At 36.8% G+C, this 11,002-nt stretch overlaps 1 pseudogene; it reads left to right on the top strand.

Moving 5' to 3' along the window:
• The first annotated feature begins 1,275 nt into the window (after positions 1–1,275).
• LOC102854941 overlaps positions 1,276–11,002 on the top strand; it is a 110,669-nt pseudogene continuing 100,942 nt past the window's right edge.

Genomic DNA, 11,002 nt, shown 5'->3' with positions numbered 1-11,002 from the left:
ATAAAAAAGAAAATTGTTGATAAATAGAAATAGATTAGTCCATATGAAAGGACAGAAAATGATAAAATAATTGCTTTTCAAAACTTTAACAATTTCTGAAAATGGATGAAGTATTATATTATAAAAAGAGAAAAAAATACATAAGTATGATATCAATGTTTTGAAGTGTGGTTTATCTTGCAAATACTAGTGGAATACAAATAAACATCTCTCATAGTAATGGATTAAATTAATAAGTGAAATCTGTGCTTCATGTTACTTATAAATGATTGCTCTTGCAGAAAAAACTCTCTTAAATAAGAACTTTTGCAAATATTTAGGTGAATTAGAAAACAAATAAGCATTTTAATATGAAAATATTAAAGGCAACAAGTTTAGAAAAATCTACCTTTTACACAATATATAGAATTTTGAATATGAGATATCATTATTGCAATATTAGATATAAAATATCAAATATTGACATCCAAGATGCAACAAAGTTTAATTCAGAAATCTTAGAATGTCTTTTATAATTCATAATTGCAGAATATTGATTTCTGTTACATATGCTTGACTTAATCATTCTAGATGTGATCCTGTGGATAGACTAGACAAAATATACTAATATGTCACAAAGCAAAGATTATGATGTAATGACTGATTTCATTAGGACAAGCAGCCAAACTTTCTTAAACATTTACTGAACTTAATTCTCAAATATTCTCTAAAATTTATGTAGAAAAAAATAATTTTTTAAAATATTTGTTGTTGCTATCATTAGTTCCCATAGGGTCAAATATGACTTATAATGACCCTATAAACAACAGACCTGAACACTGCCCTAGCTTGTTGCATCCTTAAAATTTTTGATTCACTAGATCTCCTCCTTCATTGACACTCCATCTTTTCAATCATGATACCCCTTTCCAAGGAACCTCAATTAGCTACATGTCCAAAGTCAGGAAAAGAAAGTTTCGCCATTTTTGTTGCACTTTGGTGCACCCTTGCTACATTTTCTTGAAAACATAGCTGGTTTTTTTTTTGGCAGTCCAAAGGATGTTCGGTAATGTTCTCTAGCACCATAACTCAAAGACATAAATTTTTATTCTGTTATCTTCATTCATTGCTCTGATGCATAGCAAGTGTTGGAAAAAACCATGGCCTGCATCAAGAACACCTTAGTCTTCAAGTTGACATCATTGTCCTTCAGTATTTTGGAAAGATCCCTGACAGTGGACTTGCCCAATGATACATTTCCTAATTGATACCAAGGGTGTTAACTGTTGAGTTAAGGTGGAGACGGATTATTGCCTGCTGCTGGCCCTGCCCTGTGGCCGTGACCAAAAGGACGTTGTGAACCAGACTGAGTCCCTCAAAGCCGCCTTCATCACATACTTGCAGGCCAAGCAGGCTGCAGGGATCATCAATGTTCCTAACCCAGGCTCCAACCAGCCCGCCTACGTGCTGCAGATCTTCCCGCCCTGCGAGTTCTCGGAGAGTCACCTGTCCCGTCTGGCCCCTGACCTCCTTGCCAGCATTTCCAACATTTCTCCTCACCTCATGATTGTCATTGCCTCGGTGTGAGCCACGGAGCAGCCACCACGTTGGTGTATTTTCCCCGAGGTGTTGCAGCAAAAAAAATAAAACCACCACAGGAAAACCAAGCAAGTGGAGGGAAAAAGCTGCCAAAGGGGCCAGACTCCACTGCCAGCCGACCAGCCTCCCGCCCTCCTGCGCGCCCACCCGGCCTCCGTCGGCCAGACCTGCTCTGGGCAGTGGTGCTGCTCCCTTGTATGTTTACATGACGCTTTAGCCCAAGGACAGACAACCAACCGATAGACTCGCAGACACCTTGAGGCTGGGTTTCTCTATCTTCTTTTTGGAGAAAAGGAACAGGGCAGTGGAAATTTTTTTGTTTTTAAGAAACAAGAAAATGAAACTGCCTTTGCACTAAATTAGTGACTTGGACTTTTGCACAATGGAGACAGGCTGTGACACTCTGGATGTTAGGTGTACGCGAACACACTGCAGACTCTTGTGCAGGACTTTAAACTTTTGCGGAAATCTTGGGGTCAAGGAACATTTCAGTGGGTTTTTTGGTCCCCATCTTCCCTTCCCATGCTCATTTGGATGTGTCATCTTTCTTAATTCTCTGCCGCCACCATCTTTGATTCACCTGGATGTACAGTTTACACTTGAAAGGAGCAAACAGAAGGATGCTAATTTTCTTTCTCAATGGGATATGCAGACTTGGGATGTGTGTATATATAAATATATAATATATATAAATATATATAATACTGACTTAAAAAATAAAACAAAAAAAAGAGAGTCAAAATCAATGATGGCTTCAATCCTTTCTTTAGCTATCATGAAATTGACTGTGGGTCCTGTGGTGAGGACCTTTGTTTTTTGATGTTGAGATGTAATCCATACTATAGGCTGTAGTCCTTGATATTTGCATAAGAGTGTCATATCCTTCTCACTTTCAACAAGTAGGGTTGTGTCCTCTGCATAACACAGGTTGTTGATGAGTCTTCCTCAGATTCTGACATCACATTTTCTTCACAGAGTTTATTTTCACAAATAATTGTTCAGCATACAGATTGAATATATTTGGAGAAAGGATTCATCCATGCCACACGTCCTTCATGATTTTAAATTATGCAATGTAAAATCCAAAAGCCAACTGATGCTCAAATTAGGGCAAGATTTTGACCTACTTTTATAAGATTTTTTATTACAATTCTGTTTTCCTGATTAATTGCTACTTTAAATATCATATACTAGCATAAACACTACGATACAATGAATTATATACAAAACCCCAGAATTACATCTTTTCACGTATGGAGTAGTGATGGTAGTTTCTGAACACTGTATTTATACATCATAAATATAGAAGAATGTAATTCTGATGTTTGGTCACTTGCTTTCCTTTTTAGCATACCCTGTTATTTTTGAAAAGAGATAAGGCATAATAAATCAAGGAAAATAAGATTGTAATAGCATTTTACATGAATAAAATTAATCAGTCAATCACAGGCATAAGAGCTTTTATACCACCTGTTAGGTCATCCTGTCAACCCCTTGCTGATGTGGAATTGTCACTGAAATATCTTCTCTAGTTTTTCATAAAAAAATAGTACGAATATGTGTCAATCAGGATAGTATCTTTTCTTATGTATTAATTCTCAGTGCCCAGAGCAAATGCTATTAATATTTATTACAGCAGGACTTTCATTGTTATCATGGTCAGAGATCATTTGAAAATGTTTTTGTTATGACCTCTAATAAAGAACTCAGTAGTTCCAAAGACATTTTTATTAGTTGGATAAAAGAGGTTTCACTTTAAAATCATAAAAATTAGATTAAGTGATTATCTTTTAGATTTGTATATCCATTAGTTTATATTAGGATTCAATTCAAATACTATAGGATCTCATTCTACCAGAACATTGAAAACAACAATACCACATTATCCTCAAATATCTGTCTTACAAAAGTAAATTCTATAACACAAAAAGTCTAGGGGTAAAGACACAGTCTTAAAAGAACAAACCAGATCACGTGAAAGAAAATGAAAATAAAGCAACACAAACATACACACACACACATACACGACTGAAAATCACATTCTTTTAGTGAAGATTTTTTAATTAAACTGAAACAAAGCTGTGTGGTAATGCTAGACAGAACCTATTGTTAGTTCAGACAAAAATCTCTTTTGTTTCACAGCTCTGTGTTCCTCAAGGTATGCTACAATCTCATTTTCTCATTCTCACACTATTAAGTGTTATATGGCTCCTGACTACTACTATGATTCACTTTTGGACCACTCAGTTTATCTTTCAAAAAATTTTTCTTTCTACTGTGTATCACATATTGTTGCTGTTGTGTACCATAAAGACAGGATCGATCCATAGCTGACCTTCCGGTGGGTTTTCAGAAGCACTTACTCGGACATGAGGAGATGGTAATTTTAAGATGAGATAATTTTGCCTTATTCATGGATCTGTTTTATCTTAATATAACTATTGTAATTTTACTGATTTTTAAAAATCATACTACTTCCATATTCCTCTGGATTTTCTCCACTGATGATACACTTTAATTAGTGTTAACATTACTTTAATGCAAGATCTGAATAAAATATTACTGTGCCTCTCGTTCATCATACCAGAAAGTTTAATGAGGTTTCCATGGGCTAAAATGGTCATAGATAATATCAATGATTACCTTTTAAACATCACAAAAGGACCAGCTGAAATTATATCAATAATATCAGAATATTATAGAAAGCTACACTAAAAAAATTGAAAATCAAGAGGAAATGAACAAATTCTTAGAAACTCACACTCTACCTACACGTGAGAAGATATTGTCATCAAGTAGAGTACAACTCATAGCAATCCTGTGAAGAACAGATCTGAACACTACTATCCTGTACCGTACTCATATTTCCTGACAAACTAGAACCCGGTGCAGCCTGATTGAGGGTCTTTCTCTCCTTGGCTGACCCTCTGCTTTTCCAAGCACGATGTCCCTCCCCAAGGAATAGCTTCTTCTAGCAATATGCCTGAAGTATGTGAGGCAAAACTTTATCATTTTTGCCTCCAAGCAGCACTCTGGCTGCACTTTCTCCTAGACATATTTGTTTGTTCTTTTGACGGTCCATGGGATGTTCAGGATTCTTCTCCAATACTTTAGCTCTTGTGTCATCATTATTCATTATCCAGCTCACAGATGCATAGCAAGTGATCAGAAAGACCATGGCCTGAATCAGACACATCTTAGTACTCAAACTGAGATTATTGCTCCTCAGTAATTTGGAGAGGTTCCTGACTGCAGACTTTCCCAGTGCAGTACATCTGATTTCCTGACTACTGGTACAAACGTTGTTGATTGTAGATCCAAGTAAGATTGATAGTTTCATTCTTTTCTACATCTATCATGATGTTGTCTATTGGTCCAGTGGTAAGAATTTTTGTTTTCTTGGCATTAGGCTGCAATCCATATTGAAGGCTATTTGTTTTACACCAAGGGCTTCAAGTCTTTCTTATTTTTAGGAAGCAAGATTATGTCAGCTTTATAAAACAAGTTACTGATGAGTTTTTCCACAATTGATGCTATATTCTTCTCGAATCCAGTTCTTCAAATAATTGACTGACACTGAAAAATTTCAGGAAGTACCATCTGAGCAGGAACCAATGGTAATGAATGATGAAATTGAAGCTGAACTGAGGGCATTGGAAAAACATAAGGCACCAGGAATCAATGTGATACCAATTGACTTATTTCAACTAGGGGATGCAGCCCTAGATGTACTCATAAATTTGTGCCAGGAAATTTGGAAGACAGCTATCTGTTTGGAAAAGGTCCATATTTGTTCTCATTCCCAAGAAAGATGATACAAAAGAATGTGGAAATTCTAAACAATTTCAGTAGTATCACATGAAAGCAAAATATCGCTGAAAATATTTTAAAACCACCAAGAATACAGCACACCTAGTACAGATAGGAAACTGTCAGAAGCTCAAGCAGGATTTAGAAGAGGCAATGTCACTAGAGATATAAAGGGTGATGTCAGATACACCCTGGCTGAAAGTAAAGAATCAGAAGAATGTCTATATTTATATTTTGTTAGTTATGTATTTGATTACATGGAGTAAGTTATGGCTAACATAGAGAATAATGGGAATCTCAGAGCACTTAATTTTACTCATGTGAAAATTAGACCTAGATCATGAGGCTGAAATCTATACCTAGACCAAGAGGTTTTGTGTAAACAGAGCAAAGGCTCACTACATGATTTAAAATTAAGAAAGGAGTGGATTAGGGTTGTGTTCTCTCTCCATACCTATCCAATCTATCTGCTGAGAGTAGAGAAGTGTATCACTTAAAGCACCCATCACAAAATAATCAATTGAGTAGGTAATAAAAAGGAGCACTGGTCGCCTAATGGCAAAAAGCTGCACTCCCTCCAAAAAAAGAGTACTGGTCGAGCTTCATGAATTAATTATCCCAATCATTCAGAGATGAATTATCAAGTCTACTTATTTTTAAAAACTAGAAAAATAAGAAACACTCACAAAGAAATTCTATTATGCAAACACAACCCTGGTTCTACAATCAGGCAAACACAACCCTAGTACTAAAATAAAATTATAAACCAATATTTTTATATCTTATATTTGCCTGATTTTATTATTAGGGTTGTGCTTGCTTAATAAAATTTCTCTGAGAGTGTTTCTTATTTTTCTATTTTTAAAAATAGTCTAAGTATAACAAAAATGACTGGAACAGTACATCAACAGAGAACTGCCTGAAATGCAGGCTGGATTTAGAAGAGGCTGTGACACTAGGAATGTTATAGTTAAATGTCGGATGGATCTTGACTGAAAGCAGAGAGTACCAGAGGAATTTCTATCTGTTTCATTGACTATGCAAAGGCCTTTGACTGTGTGGATCACAACAAACGGTGACTGACTCTGAGAAGAATGGGAATCTCAGAACACTTGATTCTATTATGTGAAACCTATACATGGACCAGGAGGCAGTGGTCAGAAGAGAGCAAGGAAACACTTGCATTGTCCAAAATTGGGAAGGGAGTGCATCAGCTATATGTTCTATCTCCATATCTTTTCAATCTGTAAGTGGAACAGATTATCCAGGAGGCTAGGCTCTATGAAGAGAAATGTGGCATCAAGATTGGAGGTAGATTCATCAACAACCTGTATTATGGAGATGACACAACCCTACTTGTTGAAACTAAGGAGGACCTGAAGCGCTTGCTGCAGAAGGTCAAGGACTGCAACCTTCAATGTGAATTGAAGCTCAATATCAAGATCTCACCACTGGGTCGATTGGCAGTATCATGATGGATGATGAAGAGATTGAGATTGTTGACAGCTTCAGTTTTCTCGGCTCTATAGTCAACACTCTTAGTACAAGCAGAGTACAAGATGATTTACATTGGGAAAGTGTGCTGTCAGAGACCTCTCCAAAGTACTGAAGAGCAACTATGTCAATCTGGAGAATAAGGTGCACCTGATATAGGCCATGGTTTTTGCAATTACTTTCTGTGCATTAGAGAGCTGGCCAAATGACCAGGGATGAGAAAACAAGAAGTGATGCCTTTGAGTTTTGGTGCTGGAGAAGAGTATTGAATGCACCATGGACTCCTAAGAGAATAAACAAGTTTATCCTGGAAAGGGTGAAGCCAGGCTGCTCATTGGAGGCAAGGATTCCGAAGCTTCATCTGACATATTTTGGACATGTTGCAAGATGGGGTCAGTTTTTGGAGAGGGGCATCATGATTGGGAGCGTAGAGGGAGAGGAATACCCTTGATGAGATGGATTGATTCTGTGGCTGGGATACTGAGGATAGGAGTGATGGAGACAATATGCTAGGTAAGGGAACAGAGCAGGGTTTAAGACTGTTGTGTATGAGTTGTAGGCAATTCGACGGCACATAACAACAACAATAACATCTCTCATGAACATAGATGCAGAAATTCTTAACAAAACCCTGACTAATAGAATCCAAGTGTATATAAAAAGTAACACATCAAACCAGGTAGAGTTCATAACAGGAATGCAGAGATGGTTTAAGATAAGAAACACAATTAATGTATTTCATTAGGTAAACAAAGCAAAGAACAAGACTCTCATGGTTCAATCAATTAATTTAGAAAAAGCCTTTGACAAAATTCAACAGACATTCCTGATCAAAATACTCAGTAAAATAGGAATCAAGGAGAATATCCTACAGAATGAAAATTACCTATACTACACCAAGAGCCAAACACATTCTCAATGGAGAGATATTAATGGCATTCCCCTTGTAAACAGGGACCTGACAAGGATGTCCACAATCACTATTCATATTCTGTAGTTAAATTTCGAGCTAAGTTGTTAAGGCGAAAGAAGGAAATACGAGGCATCCAAATTAGCAAAGAGGTGGTAGAACTGTCACTATGTGCAAACAATATGATAGTGTACACAAAGAACCCAAAAGTTCAATAAAATAACTATTAGACCTAGTAGACAAATTTAGTAGAGTGACAGAATATAAGAACAACATACAAAAATCAATTGAAAAAAAGCACAGAAAATGGAACTAGAAAAGCACTATCACTTACAATAACCAACCACAAGATTAACTACTCAGGAATAAACCTAACTAGAGACACAGAGGTAACTTGTGTTTGTTGCAATGCTAAACACTGTGACATTGATGTGCCAAATGTGATAGTGGTTACCCATGGTGGACAGTGTTTGGTGGAGCTTCCTGATTAAAACAAACTTGGAAGCAGGAATGGCATCCATTTCTGAAATGGCTTGCCTCTGAAAACGCTATGAACACATAGAAATGACCAAAGTTATACAAGTATTCAGGTCTTTTGTTCATAGGGTTGCTATGAGTCCTCTACAACTCGATGGCACTTAACAACAGCAACAACAGAAACCTTTATAAGGAAAACACTGTACAAGAAACAATAAGAGACCTAACTAAACAGAAAAAAATAGCCTCTGTTCATGGATACTAAGCTAACCATAAGTAAAATTCTACCAAAAGCAATCAAGATGTTCTACACAATCTCATTACAGAAAACGAGTTCATTATTTAAGGAGATAGAACAGACAATTTTTAGTTTCATTTGGACGGCAAAGAGACCTAGATAAGCAAAGTTCTTCTGAAAAACAAAAATGAAATAGAAGGCCTCTCACTCCCTGATTTCAAAACCTACTATATGTAATGAGAATCAAAACAACGTGGCACTTGTACAACGATAGACCAAAAACATAAAATTGAGAACACAGAGATCCACTTATCTACCTACAATCAACTGATATTTGGCAAGGAAACAAAACTTATTAAATGGAGAAACAAAGCTTCTTTAACAAATAGTACAGGCAAAACTGTGCATCTAACTAAAGAAAAGTTATACAAGATCCACATATAATACCATCCACAAAAATCAATTTAAGGTAAATTACACACCTAGAGTTAAAATCATAAACAACCTAAAAACAAAATGGAAACAATTTTAGAAGCCCTAGCCACTAGCAGAATATTCTTGTTAACATAGCCTAAAGAAGATAAAAATAATAAATGGGTTTATCCAATGAGCAGAAAATTGAACATAGAGGCACAGGATTGTGTCTTTCTGAAAGGGCCAGAGGAAATGAGAATACCACAGGGCATCACCAAACCAGAGCAGAAAGAAGAAAAAGAGCCCAGAGCCCAGTGGTGGCTCTAGAGCCACACCAGCAGCAAGATTTTCATTTTTTTACTCAGAGTTGTGGTACTGAGAACAGGATTTATTTGGTAAGTTGGAGAATGTGGGTAGCAAACACTATCTTACAATATAATTCGAACAGTTGTAAGCCACAATTCTTCAAATAGTCCAGACTCTGGTTTCAAGTCCAGCAAGCAACTTTTCACTCTGTCATTAAAGGTAAGAACAGCAAAATCCTGTAACTATGGCCTTATCTCAGGACTCCTCTGGTTACAGCTTTCCACAGGTTTTCCACAGCAATGCTATATATACTCTCTCCACCACCCTCACCAGGATCTCACCTCCCGGGTCTTGCTCTCTCCAAGGTCTCCCATATGTGTTGCTGTTTCCAGTCTTGCTGCCACAAATCTTGCTACTCAGTGTGGGAAGCATTCTCTCCCCCCCGAACCCCATCTTCAGGTACTGCATTGCTCCCTGCCGACCTGGCTCGCACCCCCCCCCCGATCTTAGTTTCATAGCTGTTGATCATTTGCAAGACCACATAACTGCAGTTAAGTTAGCTGAAGACCAGAGGGGGCTTACCATAATGGCTAAAAAAATGACAACTTTAAGCTAAGGGCACAGGGACTTTCTTAAAGTCAAATCCATGTGTGCATCATAAACTTTCTCAAATAGGGTGAAAACTATACTTCCAGACTGGGGAAAAATATTTGAAGATAATGATATAGACAAAGATTTCATTACTAATATTTCCATTACTGCAAGAACCTTCTCAAGAAAAAGTGTGATAATCCAATCACAGAATGAGCAAAAGACAGAGAAAGACTCTTCACCAAGGAAGAAATTTGAATGGCTAACAGATGCAAGAAAAAAATTCAAAATTTCTAATCAAAGAAATGCAGATAAAAACAACAAAGAGATAGTAACTTACCCTAGGAGCAGTTGGAAGAAAGCAACATCATTTAATATAGTCAATCACAAATTGAGATACTTGGAAGTGAACCTAACTAGGGATACAAAAGACCTATACAAAGAAAACTACAGAGCATTTCTGCAAGACACAATAAAAGACCTAAAAAAAATGTGAAAATGTACCCTGTTCATGGATAGGAAGGCTCAATATTGTAAAAATGACAATCCTACCAAAAGCAATCTACATATTCAATGTAATCCCAATCCAGATACCAAATTCATTTTTCAAGGAGATTGAAAGGAAAATTGTCAAATTTATTTGGAGAGGCAGGGGACCTCAAAGAAACAAAACACTGCTGAGAAACAAAAAAGAGGTGGGAGGCATAGCACTCCCTGACCTCAAAACCTACTACATAGCAATAGTAACAAAAACAACATGGTATTGGTACAAAGACTGGCACATAGACAAATGGAACAGAATTGAGAACCCAGAAGTAGACCCAGCTATCTATAGTCAACTGATAGGCAACAAGGAAGTCAAATGGAGAAATGACAACCTCTTCATAAATGTTGCTGGCAAAATTGGACTTCCACCTGCAGAAAGCTGAAACAGGATCTACATCTCACACCATACACAAAAAGCAACTCAAGGCAAATCAGAGACCTGGGAGTAAACCCCAAAACCTTAAAGAGACAGACTGGGATTAAGCTTTAAAGTGCTAGTCGAAAGTATGAAGAAACTGCCAAATACAGTAAGAAATGCACAATTTGGAGAAAATAAAATTGATAAATGGGACCTTTTCCTACTAAGAATAAATTGATGTGTGCATCAAAAACGTTTTCCAACAAAGTGTAAAAAAAAA

The sequence above is a fragment of the Elephantulus edwardii genome, unplaced genomic scaffold (assembly GCF_000299155.1).
Source record: "Elephantulus edwardii isolate Elephantulus edwardi_28Jun2011 unplaced genomic scaffold, EleEdw1.0 scaffold00406, whole genome shotgun sequence".
Classification (NCBI taxonomy): Eukaryota; Metazoa; Chordata; class Mammalia; order Macroscelidea; family Macroscelididae; genus Elephantulus; species Elephantulus edwardii.
This window is presented reverse-complemented; position numbering and strand designations above follow the sequence as displayed.